Source organism: Pinus tabuliformis, chromosome 5_1, assembly GCF_031772625.1.
Source record: "Pinus tabuliformis cultivar Carrire ecotype Pingquan chromosome 5_1, CPIR1, whole genome shotgun sequence".
In the NCBI taxonomy this organism is placed as follows: domain Eukaryota; kingdom Viridiplantae; phylum Streptophyta; class Pinopsida; order Pinales; family Pinaceae; genus Pinus; species Pinus tabuliformis.
The window spans coordinates 824,647,471-824,673,935 of NC_142305.1; the positions used below are offsets into that span (position 1 = coordinate 824,647,471).

Below are 26,465 nucleotides of genomic sequence, written 5' to 3' on the forward strand. Positions count from 1 at the left end.
GCAACTCCACAACTGCTGTAACCTGTTGCCCCAACACCCTCTTGAGGCATGAAACATGGAAAATATTGTGGATCCTGCTCCTTGGTGGTAGCTCCAACTCATAAGCTACTTCTCCAACTCTCCTGAGCACCCCGTAGGGCTCAAAAATTCATGGTTGCAGCTTTTCGACCCCATTTTGTTTCAGAGTGGGCTGCTAGTATGGCTGCAAACGAAGGTACACCAAGTCCCCTTTCTCAAAATGCCTCTACCCGATGCCTGTCAGCGTACATCTTCTGCTGATTCTGAGCTGTCTGCAAATTATCCTTAAGAGCCTTGAGGATATCTTGGCTATCTAGGATCCAATCTTTGGCCTTTGGGGCCCAACTGTCTCCAAAAACAATGTCAGCAAAAGATAAAGCATCATAACCATATAGAGCATGGAAATGAGTCATACCAATGGACATATGATGTGTCGTGTTGTAACAATACTCTCCCAAATGCAACCATCGAATCCAAGCCTTTTGTTGCCCTGTCACATAGTTCTTGAGATAACCCTCTAGCCATTTGTTCACCCTCTTTGTCTGGCCGTCGGTCTGTGGATGGTAACTGGTGCTCGGGGTGAGCTTGGTGCCAACTAGCCTGAAAAGCTCTTGCCAAAATCCCCCCATGAATCGGCTATCTCGGTCACTAACTATAGTCTTAGCGAGTCTGTGTAGGCGAAAGACCTCCCTAAAGAACAACTCTACCACCTGTGAAGCTGAATACCATGTTGGAATGGAAAAGAAATGTGCAAACTTGGTCAGCTTGTCGACCACCACAAAGATGCAATCCTTCCCCTGCACCGAGGGAAGCCTGGTGGTGAAGTCCATAGAGATACTCTACCATTTCCCCTCAGGAATGGGAAGAGGCTACAATAGTCCTACTGGATGGGTCAACTCTCCCTTGTTCCTTTGACAAGCCTCACACTCTTGCACATATCTCAACACGTCCCCCTTGAGGCCCTTCCAAGTGAAGTGCTCTTTCACCGCCATATAGGTGTTCATGAGCTGCACGAAGGATGTCTCCCTCAACTGGGACCTTGTTAATTTTAGATAATAATCGTATGTTCTATGCTTTAGAGCAATTTACTTCAATTTTTCTTATTAGCCCAATATCAATTTCCAGATTAGCAATCACATTAACATTGATAGTAAATGCAGATAGAACATAAATAATAAGCAAAAGACAAGCCAAGACAAGAGGACACAATATTTGGCAGATGCCAGGGAAAAACCCCAATGCGGGGAAAACCCTTTGATCAAATCTTCTTATTATTCTTCAAAAGTTTAGTAGAGAGAGAGAGAGTACAATATACAAAATTCACTTGCCCAAACACTGTTAAAACAGTCCAGTCAAACTGCAGCCAATAGGACGCCCTAACTAGAAAGTCAACACTGGTCAATCCAGCAAAAATTCTCCTCCAATTTAGTTCGGTCAAACCCAGTCAACTTGGCCTTCAGGGACAGTTCAAATCAACCCAAAACAGTCCGGAAATTCTCAGTCAAAGTTGGTCAACGTAGGCCAACGCTGCGGTCAAACGTGTTGCAGTCAACGTTGGTGAAACAACCAAAAAATTCTCGGTTTCTGTGCCAAAATATGTGGCCTGCCCAAACAGAGATATTCCCACAAAAAACGCAGTCACACGAAGTCAAACACTACATGGTCAACGCTGGCTGCAACTCGGTCAACGCAGAGAACAGAAATATCTAGTTAACTCTTCGCATGTGTGGAGAAGAACAGCTGCCTGAAATTTGTACGACCCAATCAGATGAAGAGAGAGAAAGATGTGTGAGTGATAAGTGACCAAATGAGGAAAATGACTCCTCCATATATACACAACGTTGAGGGTGAAGAGACATGTTTGTTGGGCTTCATGAGCCTACATTAGACATCTAGCTGACCTTGACAATTTGTCCATAGAAGAAATAAATTCGTAATTCCATTTGTACTTGTCAGAATGAGATGATCTTTAGATCAATCCTACACCTCTCGGAAGGAGGAATCCAATAAAAATATCATCTCCGTCATATGAGCTGTCCAAGGTGGAGTTTGGCCCTGGTTGCCAAATTTAACACTCCCTCTCAACTAGGGAGAACTCCACCTGCCAAACCATCTGACAATCTGTACCATCCTTGTACGCTCTGCTCTGTTGAACCATGAAGAAATAATGAAGAAATGATCAAGAGTGTATCATACTACTCCCCACTGACCCAAAGTTAGTCTCCATTGATCCCAGATCAATATCAAACATCCTAGCATAGGGAGTATGGTAGTACACGATGCGTCCATCGGTAGTACTATGGTCCCTATCCTCATTTCCCAACTCATTGGCCAGATGAGAGGTACTTCCCATGAGTCCCGGACTGCATGGGTAGGATGTATCGACAGGAGAAGGTGAACCACTCATCCTACTCATATGCCATAGGAGAAGGTGAGCCACTCATCCTATGCATATATCAACTATTATGGGGTATCACAGGGGAAGGTAAACCACTCACCCTGTACACAGCGCACCACTAGCGGACGGTGAACCACTCACCCTATGGTCGCTCATAGCTCCAAGAAGTACCCCCAAGCCCCCAGAGCTCCTAGAGCTCAATATCCAACTCAAATGGGACCCTCATAAGAGGGTCTCTCCACGACTCCAAGTCGTTCATTGAAGGTTAAGAATTTAACCTTCCCTAAGGGCTTCGTAAGAATATCTGCGCCCTGTTCATCAGTCCCAATGTGATGGAGCCTTATTGCTCCCCGTTGTACCATATCCCGGATAAAGTGGTATTTGATATCAAGATGCTTGGAGCGGTCATGAAACATAGGATTTTCAGAAAAACGAATCCCACTTTGGTTGTTGCAGTGGATCACGGTGGTATCCAGCACATGCCCAAACATTTCACTAAAGAGCTTCCTCAACCAAACAACTTCACAGGAGGCCATACTAGCAGTAATATATTTGGCCTCGGTGGTGCTCAAAGCAACCGATTTCTGCTTCCTGCTCATCCAAGATATCGAAGTAGAACCTAGTGAGAAGCAACATCCCGATGTGCTCTTATGATCCACTACATTTCCAGCCCAGTCAGCATCAGAATAACCATGGAACCTCACATTCCCGACAGTGTATCTCAGTCCATAGGTGATTGTGCCTCGAAGAATCTCAAAAGATTCTTGGCAGCAATCCAATGTATGTAATGAGGCTCGACCATAAACTGACACAATGTATTCACTGCAAAGCATATGTCTGGATGAGAGTTTACCAAGAACATCAGGGCTCTCACACGTTGACGATACTCAGAAGGATTTCCCAGCTCGAGCCCAACAACACTTCCACATAGCTTCTTGAAGTTGAGTTTCATCGGAGTAGTCATGAACTTACAATCCACCATCCCAAATCTTTCAAGTAGCTTCACAATATATTTTTCTTGGGAAAGGAAAATCTCAGCTGGCTTTTGCCAAATTTCCATGCCTAGGAAGTAGTGCATCAATCCTAGGTCCTTCATCTCGAATTCGGAAGCCAACTCCCTCTTGCATTGATAAATAAGAGGGTCTGCACCTGTCAGAAAGAGATCGTCCACATAAAGTACCAAGATGAGAGGTCTATCATTTTCAACCTTGAAATAAAGGTTTGGATCAGCTTCACTTCTTGTAAAACCCAACTTCATCAGATAGTTGTCGATCCTCCTATACCAAACCCGAGGAGCTTGCTTCAACCCATAGAGGGATTTCTTCAACCTGCATACATGTGTTCCCCGATCTTGAATTTCGAACCCCTTGGGTTGTTCTACATAGACTTCCTCCTTAAGTGAACCATGCAAGAAGGCGGTCTTGACATCCATTTGATGTAGATTCCATCCTTGTGAGGCAACAAGGGCAATGATCGAATGAAAGGTGGTATATCGGGCAACTAGTGCAAATATCTCATCGTAGTCCACACCTTCTTTTTGAGAGAAGCCTCGAGCAACAAACCCGGCCTTGAACTTTTCAACACTTCCATCAACTCCATGCTTGATCTTGGAGAGCCATTTCAAGGTGACAATAGATTTGTCCTTGGGTCTAGGAACCACATCCTAGACATCATTCTACATAATCGACCCATACTCTTCGTTCATAGCATCCTTCCAAACTTGGTGCTTCACAGCTTCTTCGAATGTTGCTAAGTTTGAACAATGGTGCTCATGGCAGCTAAGTACCCTTGGTATCTATTCGGCTTCTTACTTTAACGAAATGTCCCCTTGGTGCAATATGTCTCTCGGCATCTTCGAGAGTTTCCCTAAGCCATGAGGGTCTCCTTCTTGAGGAGGAGGGCTCATGAGGAGGTGGATCAATGGGATCCATTAGTCCTTCAACATCGGTCATCGACTCATCCTGCGGTTCTCTCTGGTTTCCTGTATCTGCTTCTTTGTCCTTGCTTGGAATAAGAAGGTTACTAATCTTCCCAAGGGCAGCATCTTCATCTAAAGTGACATCATGACTTATCTCCACTTCTCTTTGACCAGGCACGTAGATTCTATATGTCTTAGAAGTTTCACTATAGCCCACAAATGTTCCTTTCTTCCCAGATGCAGCCAATTTGCTTCTCTTTTCTTTCGGCACATGAAAATACACTGGGCTACCAAAATTTGTAAAGTGAGAAACATCAAGTTTCTTACCGGTGAAAACTTCTTCGGGGGTTTTGGAGTTCAATGCTTGATGAGGGCATCTATTTTGAACATACACGGCAGTGTTGGCACCTTCTGCCCATAGGAACTTCGGAAGGCTTTGATCATGAAGCATGGCAAGAGTGGCTTCTATAATAGAACTATTCTTCCTTTCAACAACACCATTTTGCTCAGGACTATATGCGGTAGTAGTCTCCCTCTTAATGCCAACTTCTCTACAACAGTCATTGAACTCATTTGATTCATATTCGGTTCCATTATCGGTCCTCAATATTTTGATCTTCTTCCATGTTTGATTTTCGATCAAGGCTTTGAAAGAGTGGAACCATGTGAACACTTCTTCCTTCTTTTTCAATAAATAAATCCAAGTTTTGCGAGAGAAGTCACCCACAAAGATAGCATAATATAAATATCCTCCTAAAGATGTCACGAGCAACATACCAGATATATTAGAATGAACCAATTCCAAAATGTCGGTAGTCTTGCTATCACTTGAGGGGAATGGTCCCCTTGTATGTTTTCCTTCGGCTCCCTGACAAACACCTTCATGTTCTACTTTAAATTCGGGCATACCTATCACAATCTTCCTTGCATCGGTTAGGGATTTATAATGAAGATGAGCAAATCTTCGGTGCCATAATTCGGATTGAAGAGATGTGTCGCAAGACATATCTCCCAATGGACTTCCTCCAACTTGATATAGGCTGTCAACCTTGAATCCAAGAGTGAATGCTTCTTTGAAATTTCTTTTCCAAACACGTACCTTTCCATCAATGAATGCCACATTGAATCCTTTGTCTTCCATCGCTGAGATAGATACCAGGTTCTTCTTTAGATCGGATACATATAGTACATCTTGTAGATGAATGATGTTACCTTGATTCAATTGAAGAGTAACATTCCCAGTCCCTTTCACGGGATAAGTGGCATTGTCTCCAAGAATGATTTCCAAATTTGTATCCTTTTCTATCAAATTTGAAAGAGCTTCCTTATGCCCAGTAAAATGCCTTGAGGCACCACTATCAATCAACCAATTATCCAAGGTATCCGACGGAGAGGCAGTAGAGAGGGCAGATATAAGATAAAATTCTTTTTGCTTGTTATCTACAACACTAGATTAGTCATACCTGGAGTTTCTTGATCTTTTGGGAGGCCAACCATTTCCATATTGAGTAGTGGGAGCATTCCTTTTTCCTTTTTTGTTGAACCTGCCATTCCTTTGATTGTTGTTGACCCTGAAATTGTTGTGATTGTTGTTGTCATCATCCCGACGTGTATCCCTTCTATTAGGACACTCCCTAGCATAGTGGCCAAACTTGTTACAAATGAAGCATCTTCCCTTCCTTCCATCTTTGAATCCCGATCTTCCTTGACATTGCTTCTTTGAACCTGCATTGTTCTTCTTTTTAGCATGAGCAGAGAATGCAGTAGGATCATTCCTATTTGAAGGCATGTCTCTCTCCATCATCCTTGTTTCTTCTTGAGTACATCTAGTCAACAATTCATCAAAACCTAGAATCCTGTCATTGTTGAGGATAGTAGTGTTGAACACATGCCATTCACGAGGGAGACCTCCAAGGGCAATGAGAGTGAGCTCCCTGTCAGCAATAACTTCTCCAATTGAAAGAAGATCATTTTTGATCTCGGTAATCCTCATGAAGTAGGATTGGATATCTTCACCTCTTGCCTTCTTTTTGTCCTTCAACTTGTTTTTGAGAAAGAGGATCTAGTTTGCATTGCTAACTTTGAACACGCCAAGCAACCTGTCATACATCTCCTTAGATGTGTTCAAATCAGAGATGTATGCAACCAATGCTTGTTAATAGAATCCCTGAGGATCTTCTTAACTTTGACTTCACCTTTCTTGTACTTTGTCTTAGCGGCAGCCGGTGCATTTGAAGGAGGTTCAGTGATCTTTCCTTGCACATAGTCCATAACATCCTGCTCTTCGAAAATTCAATCAAGAGACATCTTCCATGCATGATAATCAGACTTATCATTGAGCTTGTCATCAAGTTTGAAACTTTGAAGTAAGATGCGGAGGCCATTGAATCTTGTCCTTGTCCAACAAATCTCAGTGATTGCTCTTTTTCACTCTTTCTTGGGCTTTGTCTTCACCTTAGCTCCGATACCATGTTAATTTTAGATAACAATGGTATGTTCTATGCTTTAGAGCAATTTACTTCAATTTTTCTTATTAGCCCAATATCAATTTCCAGATTAGCAATCACATTAACATTGATAGTAAATGCAGATAGAACATAAATAATAAGTAGAGGACAAGCCAAGACAAGAGGACACAATATTTGGTGGATGCCAGGGAAAAACCCCAATGTGGGGAAACCCTTTGATCAAATCTTCTTATTATTCTTCAAAAGTTCAGTAGAGAGAGAGTACAATATACAAAATTCACTTGCCCAAACACTATCAAAATAGTCTAGTCAAACTGCGGTCAACAGGATGCCCTAACCAGTTAACGCTGGTCAAACCAACAGAAATTATCCTCCAATTCAGCTCGGTCAAACCGAATCAACTCGGCCTTCAGGGACAGTTCAAATCAGCCCAAAATAGTCCAGAAATTCTCACTCAAAGTTGATCAACATTGGGGTCAAACTTGCTGTAGTCAACGTTGGTGAAACAACCCAGAAAATCTCGGTTTCTGTGCCAAAATATGCGGCCTGACCAAACAGAGATATTCCCACAAAAAACGCAGTCAAATGAAGTCAAACACTGCCCGGTCAACGCTGGTCAACGCTGGCTACAACTCGGTCAATGCAGAGAACAAAAATATCCAGTCAACTCTTCGCACGTGTGGAGAAGAACAGGATGCCTGAAATTTGTACGACCCAATCAGATGAAGAGAGAGAAAGATGTGTGAGTGATAAGTGACCAAATGAGGAAAATGACTCCTCTATTTATACACAATGTTGAGGGTGAAGAGACACGTTTGTTGGGCTTCATGAGCCTACATTAGACTATTGGCCGACCTTGACAATTTGTCCATAGAAGAAATTAATTCATAATTCCATTTGTGCTTGTCAAATTGAGATGATCTTTAGATCAATCCTACAACTCTCGGAAAGAGGAATCCAATAAAAATATTATCTCCATCATCTGAGCTATCGAAGGTGGAGTTTGGCCCTGTTTGCCAACTTTAACAGACCTGAAACTAAGAATATGCGCCCCTTGTAGTATATAACCTCCTCCATCACCTGTAGCGCTCACCCGCATAACTGCCCTCCAAGATCTCGCATGCCCGACAATCCTTGGAGTACTCTACTAATAGCTGTGCCTTCTAATCATGGCAAATGCTCATGAGTGAAAGTCCGGCGGGTCTCCTGGATAGTTCATCTGCCACCACATTGTGCTTTTCCCGCACATACTCAATATCAAAATCATAGGCTTGCACCTTGTTGACCCATCTCTGCTGTCAATCATTGAGTGTAATATTCCTAATTAGCCATGGCTAATTGGAATATTCGATTTTGCTCAATTTTGCCTTCTATAGTTATTTATAAATAAAAAGGTGAGGAAAAGGGGGACATAACTCACCATTAGAATAAAGTCACTCCCTAGTAGCACAACGTTGTGACTTAAAGGGGAGCCAAGGGGGCAAAGGACCACGCAGAGATGGGGCCCACGCAAACACTTGGAGGGACTGTGCAAATGGAAAGGAACACATGGCAAGAGAGGGACTACGTTGGAGGAGGTGGGCCTTGGGATTGAGAGAGGCCAACGCTATAAAGGAGAGGGGAGCCTCCTCATTTTGTCATTCGACCATGAGCATTTGAGCTAGTCACTTCGATTTGGAGCACATTCGCTGTTTAGCCTGTCTGCAACACTGTTTAGTGCATTGAGTGTCTCCGTTCGAAGATCTCACCCTTAGCCCCGGGGGACTTCAAGTGCCTACTCAGGCAAGGTAGTTTCCAGCAGTCTTTTGCAGTAGGATTGATCCTTGGTGTTGTGGAGGAGTTGAGCATTAGAGGACTGCGCAGTCTTGAGAGAGAGGGATGCAGTTCTTTTGGTGGGAGTTCCGGATTGGGGCTTTGTGGAGGATTAGAGCTGGGAGATTGAGCAAGGGATCAACTCTTGCATATTGGAGGATTTTGGCAAAGTTTCAGGTTGAGTTTTGGTGGATTCTATTCAGTGGCAGCGCAGAGCCTTGAGGGATAGTGTAGATCCCCAAGGGGGTGATATTCGGGGGTCGGCTATTTCAGAAAAGCTTTCTGGGTTTTTCTGGGTTTCTTGAGTAGAGTCTGATTCCAGAGTTTCAACATTTTCTGAGGAGGGGAACAACCCCAAATTCTCATTTGATTTCCAGTAGTAGGAGCAGCACGACAGTTCTTCAGCAGCTTGGACGCAGTTTAGAGAGAGGCCATTCCTTTGCTATTATGAGTTTATTTCTTCACTTGCCTTGTGCAAGTCGAGGTGCCATCTTTCTGATCACCTCCTGTACTCATTCCATTACTCAGTATAATAAAATGGCTTAGCATTTCTCTCTGCATTTCTTGAGTATCTGCTTATATTTCATATTCACATTATTATATGTTGTACCATTGTTAATTTTATCACTTTGAGTTTCTGGGTCACTATATCATTTGGATGTGTTTGGTTGGAGTTTGCTTGGGTTTGAGGGATATCTCGGAAACGAGATATTACATTGAGGCCTTGTTGCACCATGAAGTGGCGAAGACTGCTATGATCCGTCTTCACCCGAAACCAGTTGCCCACCAAGTACTGTCTAAACTTGGCCAATGCATGCATTATGGCCAACATATCCTTGTCGTATATGGAATACGACCTCTCATGTGGTAGGAGCTTTCGGCTCTCAAAAGCAATGGGGTGCCCTCCTTGGGACAACATTGCCCCAATCTCCTCACTCGATGCATTGCACTCCAATGTGAAAGGCTGTGTGAAATCCGGGAGTGCTAATACTGGGCAACAACTCATCACCTCCTTGAGGCAATCGAATGCTGCTTGAGCTCCATCTTTCCATGTAAAAGCTCCCTTCTTAGTAAGATCAGTAAGGGGTGCTGTTGACTGTGAGAAGCCCTTAACGAACTTTCGATAATAAGTACTGATGCCCAGGAATCCTCTCAGCGCTGTCACATCTCTAGGCTCTGGCTAATCCCGAATGGCCCTGATCTTCTCCCCGAATGGCCTTGATCTTCTCCTCGTGCACCTTGACCCCATCTGCGCTTATGATGTGCCCCAAGTAGAGCATCTCTGTCAGCGCAAACTCACACTTGGACATCATGGCGTAGAAGTTTACTCCTCCAAGATACACAACACTGTCTCTAGATGCTGCAAGTGCTCCTCCCACGTCCTGCTATAGATCAAGATGTCATCAAGGAACACTAGTACAAATATCCTCAGCTAACCTCTGAACACATGGTTCATGCATGACTGAAAGGTAGCAGGTGCGTTGGTCAACCCAAAAGGCATGACCAAGAACTCGAAATGCCCATAATGACACCTGAAGGCTGTCTTCGGAATATCCTGCTCCCTCACCCGAATCTGATGATACCCAGACTGCAAATCTATCTTAGAGAAGTACTTGGCTCCTCTAAGTTCGTCCATCAACTCATCAATACGTGGAATGGGATACCGGTTCTTCAGTGTCTTCTTGTTGAGGGCCCTATAGTCAATGCACATGCGGAGAGTCCCATCCTTCTTCTTCACTAGCACAACTGAAGAAGCAAATGGACTAGAACTCGGTCTGATGTGGCCCAATGCCAATAGCTCCCTGATGGCCCTCTCAATCTCATCCTTATAGGCTTTGGGATGCCTATAGGGTGTAGTAATGACTTCCTGCACACTAGGCTCCAGCTCTATAGTGTGCTCGAACCCTTGTCAGGTGGTTGTCTTGGTGGTATGTCTCCAAAAGCTACCGGGTATCTATCCAGTATCGCCTGTATATCTGGATGTGGTGGCTTGGACTTTACGCTAGCCTCTGAAATCCTCATCTCCGCTACCCACACTATGTCTCCATGCCTCAAATCGGTCTCCATCCTAGGGGCGAAACTGTTTGTGGAGGATACGAATGCATGCCCTGAAGAACCACCTGCTTACCATCCGGCCCAGTAAACTCCATCACTAGCTGCCTCCAATCGGTGGTAACTTGGCCAAGGGAATACAACCATTGGACACCCATCACCACATTGGTGTCCAGTACGTCCACCACGAAGAAGTGGTTTGTCATCGAATAGTTCCCCATGGTCACTGTCAGAGCGGGAACATATCGAGTGCACTGCATAGTTTTGTCTCCTGGCACTAGAATTGAAAACCCCTCAAACTCTGCAGTGGTGATGCCCCTCCTTTGGACCATTTGAGCATCAATAAAATTGTGGGTGGCCCCACTGTCTACTAAAATTGAGACATGCTGCCCTTGCATTGTGCCTCTGATCCTCATGGTCAAAAATTTGGGAACCCCGCACAAAGAAGCTAGGACTCCCCCAGCTGGTGCAAAAGGTGCTCCCCCATGTGGTGGTGGTGGTGGTGGTCCCCTCTCTGTTGGATCCTCATTGTCTCCCCCACCAAGCTCCAACTCCACCTCATCCTCTTGATCGCTGTCTGAGAAGACCTCGATGTAATGGGCCTTGCCTGCTATGCACCGATGGCCTGGTGCCCATGGCTCTCGACATGTAAAACACAACTTCCTCCTCCTGAGGTCTCTCTTGGTCTCATCATCCAACTGTCCTCGCCCTTGGGCTGCTCTCTGTGCTGGGGGTGCTCTAGTGTCACTTCCCTTCTGAGGGTAGGGAGTGTGTGGAGGAAAGGGTGCCCGGGTCTTGGGGATGGCCCCCTGCAAATCTTTGTTACAAGTCACTGCCCCTACTATAATAGACGGTCTGCGTGACTTCACCAGTCCCTGCAGTGGCTCTGTCAACTCCACAAATGTGTATACTCTCCTAACATCTAACAAAGCTGGCACCATGATTGAGACCCTCAGGAACTCTGAAATATAATGCTCGGAATGCCCTGTCTACCTGAGCTGGGTCAACTCCCTAAAGTGAGCCTCCAGATCCCTTCGATCAAAACACTCCACCACTCTCTGTGTGAAGTCCTCATAGGAAGTCAAGTTGGCATGCCCCAGAGTGGACAAGCCATGAAACCACTAGTTGTGTGCCTCCCCCTCCAAATGCAATGTGGCCATTTTAATGGCCTCTACCTCCGTCATCATGTTGAGCTAGAAATATGTGCCTAGCTTCTCTACCCAAGCATGTGCTGTGCACTTGGTAGTGCCATCGTAGGTGGGAAAATACATCTTCCCAATGGTGCGTTGCAGCTCACAGTTCTGCGTACCATGGGATCCATAGCCCTTCCCCTTCTCATTCTGTTTGAGCTTGCAAAAGTCTTTGAAAGATAGTGCCTCTCTGAAGTCCGCTCCCATGGATTGCCACTCCTTGAAATGCTCCCCCATAGATGATTGATCCTCAACTTCTCTTGGTTCACCTTGTGCCAAAGGTAAGAAAGAAGCTAGAGTGGCTCAAGTTGGCCCACTCGATCATGGAGGTTGCGCAGTGGGTGAAAGATGATCAAGCTGTTGAGAGGTCCCGAAGACTCTCCAAATAGAAACTCCTGGTGAGTGCTCCGCTCTCGGTTCTACATTTTGATCTCATCCAACATATCCTTCTGCCCCTTTGCCAAATCGCTTAGAGCCTTCAAGAGAATGCCAAAGGCAATCTCTTCTCTGCTCTTGGGCTCCCCCATGTCTTCTGCTACCACTGCCTTCCCACAGTCCTATGTGTCTGGAGTGATCGCCAACTCTCTCTCCCTACTCTGGTACCTTTGCCTCTTGTAAATAATATTCTGTCGGTCCTTCTCACTCATAGGAAAATCCCCCACAGTTGAGCCAAGATCTGAGCTCTGATACCATTGTAATGTTCCAAACTTGGATAAACATTGATATGTAAAGCAAAAACAAATACAACACCAAGAATTTTAAACATTTAGCAAATACACATAAAAACTCCAGAAGCAAGAACCAGCTGAGCCGTTTTATTAATCCAATGGAGCAAGTACAATAGTATGAAGAAGTGCAATTGGGCTTGCCTCAATAGCAAGCGTGACAGAACCTAGGTGATAAAACAATAATCTCAAATGCTGCTGATAACTGCTCCAATGATGCTCTGCGCTGCCCAGAAAACTACACTGCTGGTAGAAAAGGGACTGCTAGAAACTCCATCTTTGGTGCTTAGAAAATGTTGCAAAATTAACCCCAAGCTCCTTGACCAAAACCCACCGAAACCCAGAAATGGTTTGGTCTGGTTCTGACCTCCCAAAATCGACCCCCAAGAGGCCCTATGCCCTCCAAGACTGTTGAAGCTCACGACCTGCAAATATACCAACAAAATCCTCCTCCAATGCTCTGAAAAAGTAACAATCACCTCCACTAATGTTTCCCTTGTCTCCCTCGACAAGGATCAGCCTCAATAGCTGAAACTCCACCTCCCACATGTGCACAATATTCTCCCTCTGCATTGGCCCAGGAAGTGCGAAAACCCCACTGAATGGAAGCTCTCTCTCTCAGCTCCAAAACTCACCCAAAATGCAACAAAACACCCAAGCCTCCCTTCCGGAATTTCTCCCGGCCAAAGCTCCCTTGGAAGATGTCAAAATCACAACTCGACCTTGCCTCACTGCATCCTCTGTTATAAATAAATATATAGGAAATGGTGTAAATGATAATAATTAATAATGATTAGTTATTTAGTAATTAGGTTGAAGAGTCAAGTCTAAATGAGACATGACTCTCCATGAAGAGACACCTACTTGGTATATAAGCAAGCCTCTTGCTCTCATTGTATCATCTTATTCATACATTTAATATATAATATTTGTATCCTCATGGATATCTTTATATTCCAAGTCTTCTGGAGTATTTAATTTGAAGAATCAAACTTTGTTTGCTTAATTTGGTATCAGAGCGGTTCAATCCTCTGGCAAGCTCGACCGCTGCACAAGAGCCTCATTCTCCGATCCAGGTCTTTGGCCATCAACAGTCTGTCAACCTTGTTGCCATATAATTCAAGCGTTTCGCTCAGAATTTGGGAGTTTCTCCTCTCTCTATTTTCGCTATTAGGCCTTTGGCTAAAAAAAAAAATTTAAAAAGTTGAAATATAAAAAAACACAACAAAAATTAAAATTTACATAAACAAAAAGATATTAAAACAATATATATATATAAACAAAAAAAACAAAAAAAAGAACAAAGTCTACCTTACGCCCCCCGCCATTCACAGCAACGCCATGTCCAATACACACTGACACTACCATCCTGCTCGACTTCTCGTCAAATCTAGCAGACCACCGGGGAGCGTTATCCACTACCTTCCAACGAAGCCCCCTGCGGCTAATTGCTGCCACTGTTGTCGTCCAGACTCCGATGATTGATCATGGCTGTCGCTGTCCGAAGCCATTGCTGTCGTACCAACTAGCAGTAGCCTTTCCGTTCCCCCCGTCTCACCTAATCTTTTCAGCCATATCTGACCACCCGATTCTCTTGTCGCCTCAACCAGAGTCGTTGCCATCATTGTCAAGCAACCACACTGTGCTCTGCGCAAGTAGCAACCACTTCTCACTGTTGGATTTTCCATTTTCCACCGCTGCCATATCAAATCTGCACCACGTTGCTGCCATCTTCGCCACTGCACACACTGCTTACTTCCATCCACTATCGTCTCTGTGCAATTTAACATTCGGATTAATGAAGCCACCGCTGACATTCCTCAGCACCTTGTGCTCCCAGACTTTCGTTGTTCCTGACTGAACTGTTGCCACTTCTCAGCGTCCAATTCCGTTGCCGTGGTTATTTCCATTAAACCGAATCGTTGCCTCCATCAAGGTGACGTATGGTTGGAAGTTGTCTTGTCGACCCTTACATACAATTAAAAAAGAAATACACATTAAAACTATATAATAGTTATTATAAATTTCATTAATTATACAGTTCTATAATTATATAATTAAATATTAAAAAAATTATTACTATTAAAAGAATTTATAAAAATGTTCAAGGCCAAATAAAAAAGGAATCTTTCATCAAAATCAATCATTCAAAAAAAAGAAGGTTTAAGGTAGGGAATATATATATTAAAAAAGGGGTAAAATAAAAATAAAGGGTATTTAAAAAAATAAATATATAAATTTAAAAAAGGTCCATACAAAGTTAAAAGAAGTGAAGAAAAAGAAAAAAAAATATGGGTTTCTTTTCAATATGTCCTTTTTGTTCATAAGCATATCCTAATTGTCAAGAATCATTCAAAAAACAAAACGTTGTTTGCACAAAATGTTACAAAACTTTTACCTTAGTCGAACTTCTAAGTGATACAGAAAAACAATCATTAGCAAGATATGAAACACTTAGGCAACAACATACAAATTTTAATAAGGAAATGAAAAAAACAGAATCCACATTGCAAGTTGAAAGCCCATCATTACTCCTACCAAACGATGTAATCCAGTGTACCAAGAAATTGGAGCTAGAAGATCAAGAGAATGACAATTTGACAAAATAGTCAAACTTCGGCAAAACACGAAAGCGTTACAACACAAACATAAAAATCTTGTGGATATGCATTACAAGGAAGTAATGGAAAAGGATGAAGAAATCTCTTGCCTCAAGGACCACGTTGGAAAATTACTTGCATAAGTGAAGAAGACTAAGGTCACAAAGAAAGAACTCAAGAAACACTTATCAGAACAAGAAGAGGAAACTTTATGTTTAAAGAACCTTAATAAAAATTTATTAGAACAAATCAGAGATCTAAAAGATGAAAAACTCAAAAGTCAAAACATTGAAAATAAGGTTGATGAATCAGAAACCAAAGAACTTTTACGTCTGAGAAACCATAATCAAAGTCTACTCACTCAAATTAAGAAACTTAAGGATGATAAGAAAGCATTAAAAGACAAGTTAGAACAATTTACTCAAGAAGAAGTATCGAAATCTCCAGTCGTAACAATCCAAGTTGAAGATAAGGGAACGAATACCGATCTAGTGAATATCATAACTCAAGAAGAATGCAAACTAGTTGAAGAAAAGATGCACTTAGATGTTGCAGTTTAGATGATAAACACCCCAAGTGAAGGTTCTGTAACCAACTCAACAACATCGTCACCTGAAGTAAATAAAAAAATTTCCACACACTTAATAAGGGAAAGTCAAACCAAAAAAGTTCCCTATCGGCATTTGAATCATGAGAGTAGACAACTCAACCATGCTACGTATCGAGACCATTCAGAACAAAAACAACAAACTGATGTTCCAAAGAATAGTGATGTAACCTCAATCCAGTCCTATGATGACAAGTTGTTACAAAATTCCAATGATCAGAATATTCCACAGAAGATTAATCTAGGATGGTCTGATCCCTTCTTAGTGCAACAATTTTGTTTGTCACTTAGAGGATCATATCGTCTTGCTTCGACAAAGATGACAATTTCGAGACAAGAAGACATCCGAAACAGAAAAAAGAGATCAATCTTTTCATCATTAAGCTTTGAAGACAAAGCTTTTTGAGGAGGAAGGCAATGTTATAAATAAATATATAGGAAATGATGTAAATGATAATAATTAATAATGACTAGTTATTTAGTAAATAGGTTGAAGAGTCATGTCTAAATGAGACATGACTCTCCATGAAGAGACACTTGCTTGGTATATAAGCAAGCCTCTCACTCTCATTGTATCATCTTATTCATACATTTAATATATAATATTTGTATTCTCATGGATATATTTATATTCCAAGTCTTCTGGAGTATATAATTTGAAGAAACGAACTTTGTTTGCTTCATCATCCAGGAATACACACCACCTGGAGACATTGGATAAAACTGCTGGAAATCCCAATGAAAACCTCCTCCGAAAGCTCTCTAGGTGGCATTCGAAGTCCCCGAAGAACGAGTGAGCTCTCCGCTTGAAGAACTCTTGCTAAACATCAAGTGACTCAGCTAAGCAGCTTGAGCAACCAAAGAGAAATTCAATATGCCAAAGATGCTTAAATGAAGAGTGCTTCCTTCCTTCTATAGATTTGGTGGAGCTCTTTTCCCTCCATTTTCCCTTCATCGTGGGTCCCTCACTTAACCATCGACTTCCCCTCTCATGCAATTCGAACTAGGGAGTGTGTATTTTCCTAGTGTGGGTGGCACCCACGTATAACTTAACCAAACCAAAATAACTTGCTACTAAAGTCTAGGTCTCCTAATAAAATCGAATGGGCCTCATCTCCTCCAAAATTGGCCCCAAAATATAGAGATTAATCCTATTCCAAATTAATTTAGGAAGGGACATTACACACACGGATGATCTCGATAATCACAGTTAGGTGCTATTACTAGATGGTTTTGGTACTGCTACAATGACAAGGTCTAGATGTAGTCAAGAAGGTTTCGGTGCTACCAAAATGACAAGGTCTCACAGTGAGATGATTTCGTTGCTATTGCAATGATAAGGACTTGGTGCTGTCATAGTTACAAGGATGACTTGATGGAGGATGTCTTGGGTCTAGATTGTAAGGGTCTTGGTCATCTCATTTTGAATCCACTGAAGGAAGAATTTGTGAAAATTCCTAGATCTAACAATCTCTGGAATCCTACTACAACCAGCTGAATCTATATCACCTAAATCGTGAATTACATTACAAACTTATTTCAGTTTTCTTCTTGAAATATTGAAGCAAATTACTGAAGCAGCCTACACCAAACATAGGACACTGTTATTTTTGGACAAATGTCCCTGGAAAAACCCAACTTGGGAATACCGGTACAGTAGTGAGGGTTTTATTTTATTATGCAGCAGTGAAATCTGAGTACATCTATGGATGCCCAATTGGCAATCCAAACAACGAGAAAATATGGCAGAGATATTCCCTAAGCAACCCGACACCCGTGTTGCCTGCACTCGCGTTCCTGCACTCGTGCGTTCCTGCATTGGGAATAACTCAGCGTCTTGCTACTGCCTCTCCGGATCTAGAAATCTTCCTCTGGACCATTGTCCTTGCCCTTCTACTGCAAAAGATCTTTTCGATCAGAATTTCCTCTTGAGAACTTCTCACTTCAGAAATTCGATCTCTTGATCTCTCAGTGTATTTTCCAAATGACCCTCAAATCCCTTCTTATATCTTTCTGTTGGACAACAAACGATCTAGATTAACTCCTAATCAAAGGCTTAGATCATTTGACTTGATCTCTGTCTTTATCTAGAAGATTCACCCACAATTAGATTAATACCCATTAATATTTTAATTTTCCTAAGTTTATAGTTAGGAACTCCATTAAAAATATTAATTATTTTTATATAATTGTCTCTGGGTGGAATTTCCCAAAACAGTTTTGAAGTTCTTTGGAATGCATGTGCCCAAGACTCCCTGCAAAATTCGAGGCTTAGAGCAAATCCGATGCTACCCCAAATCAATACTCCCTCTTAGCGAAGAATGTGCTCTAGAAATATACGCTGATGCATATTGCTCTAACTCTGAAGCATCGTCCTCTGCGCTCCTGATGTCTGACATGCTGTACACCAACGACTGCGCTGCTACTGCTACTGTACTGCTGCCTTTGATGCTGGCACTGCCAATGCTACATCTGTACTACAACTCCTCCCAAATGCTGCATCTGCTATGCTGCTAGCATTGCCATTGCTAACATTGCATTCGTACTGCAACTTAGTTGCTGAGAGAAGCCATTGAAAACACCCAAAACTGGATAAGTATCTCGTGGATACACCTCGGTGCTGAAAGGGTGACCACTGCTAGTCCCACACTGCCTTCTGGAGCCATTGCGCTGCTGAAGCTCTGCACTATGCCTCCATGCACTGTTGCCTCTCTTCTCTGCGCTGTGCTACTCAAGTTCTGGCCCTGCTAACTACGACATCTGTCGCTCCAACACTCCATGGCACCAACTGAAAACACCTCCAGCCCGCTACCACTGATCATGGGCTCCCGTAGCAAGGTGATGATCCAAGAGTTGGGCTCCTCAAGGATCCTACCCATCTGTAGCTCTATCGAACTGTAGTTCTATATCAGGCCACCTCCCTCTTGGAGGTATTTTCGCTGTCATGGCGAACTCCTCCTGTTCGATCTTTGCGGCTGCAACCTTAGGATCGTGGTTCTCATCCTTGTCCTTTTTCTTCAAGGGACACTGGGATGCATAGTGGCCCATCTCGCCACATTTGAAACACTTCACCTTGGAGACATCCTTCTTTCGTCTCTGTTGCCCCTACTGCCCCTTCGATGTAAGGGCTGCATTATCCTCCTCCTCTACTTTGGGCTTCGACCTGCTGCCGCTGTTGCTTCCATCAAGTTTGACCTTGACCAGGTCTCTCCTCAACCCTTCTTGTTTTAGAGCTGCTCACATCTCATCCCAACTAGGCAATGTTGCTCTGCCTAGGATACTCTCAACAAAGAATTGCCACTCATTCGAGACAGAATTTAGGGCCAGTCTCACTTACTCCGAATCCTGAGGTGTATGCCCCGCAGTCGACAACTCATCACCGGTCTCCTTCAGCTTTGTGAGGAATGGATCCACACGTTCTCCCTTCTACATCTGCACGGATCTCAACTTCTGTTCCAAGTACATCTTCCGCTGCTCAAAAGATCTCTGATACAATATGGCCAAAGCATCCCACATCTCCTTAGCAGTTGCTCTGCTAGCAACGTGGCACACCACGTGATCCTTGACTCCATCCAGGATCATCCTCTTGGTCTTTGCCATTTCAGCTTTGTACTTTTTTAGCGGATTTGCATCCGCAAGGACAACTACCACAGTATCAACATATGCCTTGAGGGCATGCTCATCTAGAAGGAAGGACATTCTGGTCTTCCAGATGACGTAGTTGGGAGCTCCGTCCAACCTGTCCTGATCCCTCAAGCCCCTGGTTGCCATATCCTCCGAAAACTGTCGAACAACTCCCTCTTTCTCCTTACTGCGTAGCTTCTAGGCTGGTTTACGCACTCCTTGGTGAAGCTGGTAAGTCTGTTGCTCCTCTGCTGCTTAGCAAATGAGAAATACTGATTTCGTCGCCAAGAAATCACTGAGGAAGTATTCCCTCACTATACGATTTGCTTCCTTCTTCCGACAACTTTTCTACCCAACACTCGGCTTGTAGAAAACTACGTGCCTCTAGCTCTGCGCTGATGCTTTGCGTGGTTCCCTCTGCCTTGGAAAATTCTCGATCCGACAATCTTACCTCTCTGTCAGCTCACTCAGAGAGAGACCCACGAAATTATCACCCTCCTGGCTAGAACTGCGCAATCCCTCAAGGGATTCAAATTGCTACTTGCTACAACAAGTTGGCCCTTGCTTCAGTGCTAGATATGCTATTCGTGTTTCACATCAACAACTTTGATTCCATGTGAAAATTCCTAGATCTAACAATCTCTGGAATCCTACTGCAACCAGTTGAATCTACTTCACCTAGATCGTAAATTATATTACAAACTTATTTCAGATTTCTTCTTGAAATATTGAAGCAAATTACTGAGGCAACCTACGCCAAATTAAATATGATTATGAAACATAGAAATTGAGCAAGGAAATACAAACACATAGGACACCATTATTTTTGGACAAATGTCCCCGGAAAAACCCAACATGGGAAAACCGGTGCAGCAGTGAGGGTTTTATTTTATTATGTAGCAATGAAATTTGAATACATCTATGGATGCCCAACTGGCAATCCGAACAGCAAGAAAATCTAGCAGGGATATTCCCTAAGCAACCCTGGCACTCGTGTTGCCTGCACTTGCGTTCCTGCACTTGCGTGTTCCTGCATTTGCACGTTCCTGCACTCGCGTGTTCCTGCACTCGCGCGTTTCTGCACTTGCGAGTTCCTGCACTCGCGCATTCCTCCACTCACGAGTTCCTGCACTCGCGTTCTTGCACTTGTGCATTCCTGCATTCACGTGTTCCTGCATTCGCGTGTTCCTGCACTGGGAATAACTCAACCTCTTGCTATTGCCTCTCCGGATCTGGGAATCTTCCGTCGGATCACTGTTCCTGCCCCTCTCCGGATCTGGAATCTTCCGGCGATCACTGTTCCTCTTGAAAACTTCTCACTTCAGACAATCGATCTCTTGATCTCTTGGTGTATTTTCCAAATGACTGTCAAGCCCCTTCTTATATCTGTTGGACAACCAACGACCTAGATTAACTCCTAATCAAAGGCTCAGATCATTTTGACTTGATCTTCGTCTTTATCTAGAAGATTCACCCACAATTAAATTAATTCCCATTAATATTTTAATTTTCCTAAGTTTAGACTTAGGAATTCCATTAAAACTATTAATAATGTTAATAGAATTGTCTCTGGGTAGAATTTTCCAAAACGGTTTCTGGGTTCTTTGGAATGCATGTGCCCAAGCCTCCCTGCAAAATTCGAGCCTTAGAGCACATACGATGCTACCCCAAATCAACAAAATTTGTGACTGGGTTTTTTTGTTGAGGGGGGTTTTGCCTGGCAGCGTGCCTATATCTTGTGTTCTCTTCTATTTGTTGCTTGGCATTAATCTTGATGATAAGAAAAGATAATTAAGAGATTTAATTACTAATAATGAAATCACAAGTTAATGTCATTAATAAGGAAAATCATTTAGCTGCCATCTCCTTGGATTTTCCAACAGGGCAACCCGTGATCAACTCCGACCTCTAATCAATTGTTGCGATAAAAAAACTTCAATCAACACCCACTCAATTCGGTCAAAGTTAGATCAGCTCAGTCAATGCTGGTCAAACATGGTCTAGAAAACAAAGATCTACTTGCTAGTCAAATTTGTCCTTTCTCCCACATGTGTGGCCTCAAGAAGTAAAACGACATTGATAAAGAGAGAAGAATAATTGTTCTTTCTTTGTGTTGTAAATGAGAGGTCACATCATCTATTTATACTAGTCGAATGGGGTCAAATAACCCAAGGGACACGTCCCTTCACCCTCTTGGGTTGACTTGACTTTTCTAGGCCGACTTGTCATTCAAAAATCAAATTTTGATTTTAATTCTTCATAATTTTTCTAGGTCGACTTAGGCATGCAGGAATACCTCTCGATGCTACACAAAAAATCAACACTCCCTCTTAGCGAGGGAGGTATTCTCCTTGGCTACAACAAATTTCTCCTTAGCTGAAATTTCTCCTCCACAAGAAAAGTTCATGAGCTTGCTATGTTGATGTAGTGCCTTTCCACATGCACGTCTATAGATCATTCCATCCTGGAGTAGGCAATGTGACTCCTCACATGAACATTTATAGTTCACTCCATCCTAGAGTAGGCAATGTGAGTATCCTGGGCCATTTTCCCTTGGCCAAATCGGCATTACCCAACCAAATTGGCATGGTCCAGCGAAACCAACATGGCTTCTCAGTTAAATTTATCAATCTCCTCTGGTTAAATCAGTATGACCTAGCCAAAGTGCTTCATGGCTTCTTAGGAGAGGATCTTCCCTTGGACCATTCACCCCCTAGCAAAATTAGGATGGCCCAACCAAATTCCTTCATGGCTTCTCAGGTGAATTGAATCAATCTCCTTTGGTCAAATTAGCATGACTTAGCCGAGGCCCTTCATGGCTTCTTAGGAGAAGATCTGTCCAATCTTGTTGTTTCCCTAGGCCATTCACCCTTGGTGAAATTAGCATGACCCAGCCAAATCAACATGGCTACTCAGGTGAATGTAGTCATCTCCCTTGATCAAATTAGCATGACCCAGCCAAATCAGCATGGCTTCTTAGGAGATGGTCTGCCCGATCCTGTAAAGACACCAACACTCCCTGTCAATGAGGGAGACATTCTACATGATGCCAAGCTTGTCTTTGAGGTATACAAACTTCGCTCTAGATAGGGGTTTGGTGAAAATGTCAGCATTCTGTTTGTCTGCTGATATGTATTGGAGCTTCACTGCTTCTCTCTGCACCACGTCTCAGATGAAGTGATATCTGATCTCAATGTGTTTTGACTTGATCAAATAGCCTTGCAAGTAGCTTCCGAAGCCACACTGCATCCTGACTTGCGGCATTGACTACAATATACCCTGATTCTGTTGTACTGAGTGTGTCAAAATTCTACTTCCTGCTAAACTAGGATATCATTGCTGATCCCATGCTTTAGCAACACTCCCAAGGTGCTTTTTCTATCCTTTGCACTCCCTGCTCAGTCTGAATCTATATATCCCTGCAACCTCACTTCACCACTTGAGATATATTTCAAACCATATCCAACTGTACCACGCAGGTACCTCAACACATGCTTTGCTGCAACCCAATGTACATGCCTCTGCTCAACCATAAACTTGGCTCAGGGTGCTCACTAGAAAGCAAATATCCAATCTGGTGTTAACTAGTTACATCAAGGATCCAATAAACTACTTGTACATCGTGGGATCCACCAAATATGAATCTAAAGGGAAATCACTCAGCTTCTTCAGATTTGTCACCATAGGTGTAGCCATGGACTTGCAGTCCATCGTATCGAATCTCCTCAAAATATGGACTATGTTCTTCCCCTGTTTGAGGAAGATCTCATCTGATCTTTGTCACACCTCCAATCCAAGAAATAATGTATTGGGCCAAGATCTCAAATTCCGGGGCCAACTGCCTTTGACACTAAAGCAAATCCTCCTTTGGTAATTCTGGCGATTCTCTTTGTCACAAAATCAAATCCTCCTGCCATTGTTGTTCCCTCTATCATTGAGGCATACTCTGCTGTCTGACATGGTTCCTCATAGAAGGCATACTGCTCCTAGAGACCTCTCATCTCTGAGCATATTGTTTGACAATCTCAACCCATGACATCCTCTTGGAAGGCTACTCCTTTCACTCTGCTTGACTGTCTGCTCCCTTGCAAGCTCTTTTGGTCATTTGACATTTGGTCATAAAGAGATAATAGCAAGTTGGAGGAAAAGAGAGACACATTGAATGCTAGTTTTTGTAGCATTGGACAACTGTTCTAGTCTCGATATGTGTCAGAGAGGCTCGAGATCTTCAAAACCCATAATAAATTTTGCGAGATAAGCTTGTGAAACGCCTTATTTAAATTAGTTAACCATCATATAAATTTTTCCTAAGTCTAACTTAGGAAAACTGGTTAATTAATAGGAATTAATTAAGGAAAGGTGAGAATGCTTTAGAAACTCACATAGGTTGTATTTGAGATGATCTTAGCCGTTGATGGAGATCTATTCATGGCCGTTGGTTATCCAACGAGAGATTATGAGAGCAGGTCGATGGGGATGGAGATAGATACGTTGAGACACAGGGAAAGCGAGTTCTTTGGCAGATCGAGCTATCCAGTTGTAGAGATCGAGCAGGGAAGAAGAGTTTGAGCTAGAAGGAGAGCATAAGCAAGAGGGAGCAACAATTGAGAAATTCTGGAGGAATTTCCTAGCGATTTCTAGTTCCAGAGAGCCAGCGGAGAGGAGGCCGAAATATTCTACAGAAAAGCCATCCAAGAGTGCAAGCAACCAGTCAGGCAGTGTGAGCAGGCCAGAAGGAAGGCCAAGTTATTTCTCAGAAGGGAGAAATTTCTCCATTATATTTTGCCAAAATTATTTGTTGGAGGATTGCTAGTTGGGCATCCTGATTATTATACTCAGATTTTGCTGCTGGATAATAATAAAATAAACCCTCATCTGTTGCACCGATTTTCCCAGTTGGGTTTTTCCTTCTTGGAGAGGAAGCATTGATTGATAGCACCATGAGAATCATCCCTAGGCTGTAGCTAAGTGACCATAGATTATGGTCGGGAAGATTGTCACTCCCTTAGGTCAGTTGATCGGGAGGCCAGTGAGTTTGGTCCGAGAGCTTCGTTCGAGGCATGAAGTGATCCATTGGGTCATGATGATTGAGAGACCAGTTTGGTCAGGGAAACTGATTTTGTTATCTCTCCCTTAGGCAGTTGCTGAGAGACCTATGAATTGGTTGGGGAGATTGATCTTGAGTTCCCTTCCTTGGGTCATTGACTGAGAGACCAATGAATTTGGTCGAGAAGGATGATTTCTCTCCCTTGGCTCATTTGACTGATAGGGATTCCTCGCTTGGGTCATGGATCGAAAGACCTTGTTTATGGTCGGGGAGATGTACCTTGTATATGGTTGGCCTCATTGATTGATCCCATGGTCAGTTGAGCACTGACCATTGATGCCATTGGGTTTTGGCTTATGGGATGTGTTGGATGCTATGCATTTTTCCTTTATGATGAGACTTGCACATCTAATCTCTCCCTTGGGCTGTTGTTGAGAGACCTATGGATTGGTTAGGGAGATTGATCTTGAAAGAGAGAGGGACTTGTACATCTAATCCCTCCCTTGGGCTATTGCTGAGAGACCTATTGATTAGTCAGGGAGATTAATCTTAAGAGAGAAAATGAAAAATACCTCCTTGGCTAAAGAGGGAGTGCTGGAAATTTTGGTAGCCATGGTCGGTATTTCATCAAAAGAAAAAGGAAAACTAAATTTGAATTTAATGAATCATCAAGTGTCAAGTCAGCCTACTCATTCAACTCGGCCCTTCATCTCCTACAAGTCGGCTCAGCCTAGTATTCACACCCATTCGACCTCAAGAGGTGGCTATAAATAAGAGCTCTTCATCCTCAAAGCACAACTCGTCTGAGCATACATGCATTGTTCTGGGCATGCGAATTAAGTGAAGAAGTAGATCGAAGAAGTCTCTCGGAATACCAAGTATCTCTGTGGTCTATATCTGTTCTAGAAGGGTGAATCTAGTGACTTGTATCCTGTGCATGAGCCAAATTCTGTTGCAAATAATTCTGTGGTTCAATCCTTTAACAGAGGTCCGAACCTGTGGTTGACAGTTGTGACAGTGGGCCGTATATTCTCTGAGGTATGCGAGCAAGTCTGTGGCACTATTCTTCAATGATATGTGAGCTTATGTGGCACTATTCTTCTATGGCATGCAAACTTTCTGTGGCACTTTTATCTACGGTATGCAAGCTTCTTTGTGGCTGGTATGCAAGCTTCTCTGTGGCTCCTTATCTCTGTTGCAAAGCAAAGTTTTGTAGCTCTGTGACTGAAAGCATGAAGTTTTGTTCATCAAAGATCTGTTAACTCATGTACAATTGATAGAATGAACTCTCTCTCTCATAAGGAAAGATTGTCGAGTTTTTCCATGGCTTCTGGCCTAAATCTTGGTGTCTCTTGTCTCTTGACTTATTGTTTACTGTGATCTCTATTGCTTTGTTGTAGAAGTGAATGGTTGAAATTTTCATGTATCATAGGAATGCTCTGAAAGAATAATATGATATCATTGGAAGTAGTTATCAGGTTGAAAAAATGCTCTAGTCTTGATTGCACTAGACATTCAACATTATGCATCTCTTAGTTTTGCTGTCTATGAACTTAATCTTTGGCTTTACCAGTAGCATGGGTTTCTTCTTTTATCAGGGGGCTTATTTGATGGTGCTGCTTACTCTGCTGTTTATCTATCCCCAGGTGGATCACAATTATTTCTTGGTTATGTATGCTGAATGCCTGGTTCCACTCTCAGAATCAGATGGATATTCAATGTTGTGTTATCTTGTGCTATGCTGGTTAAGATCTCCTGTGCAACCTCTAACTTCTTTCTTGCATCTTTGTGTACCAAACCTGTTATTTCCATCTTCTCTATCACTGAATGGATTGACTCTGTCACCATTGCCTCACTGAGGGATACTTTGTTGCTTTTGTTATCACTGTACTTTTTTCAATATTAGCTTTTTGAATAGCGTTGTGTGCACATGGCACAGGACTCTTCGCATGAGTAATCAGATTTGAAGCTACATTCGTTTGAGAGTAACTTTACGTCAATTCACC

General features: G+C 42.8%; 1 protein-coding gene across 3 annotated transcripts in view; it reads left to right on the plus strand.

Annotated features, from left to right (window-relative positions):
- Window positions 1-26,465, plus strand: part of LOC149167450 (P-loop containing nucleoside triphosphate hydrolases superfamily protein) — a 428,107-nt gene that overhangs the window by 52,581 nt on the left and 349,061 nt on the right. The window lies entirely within an intron of this gene.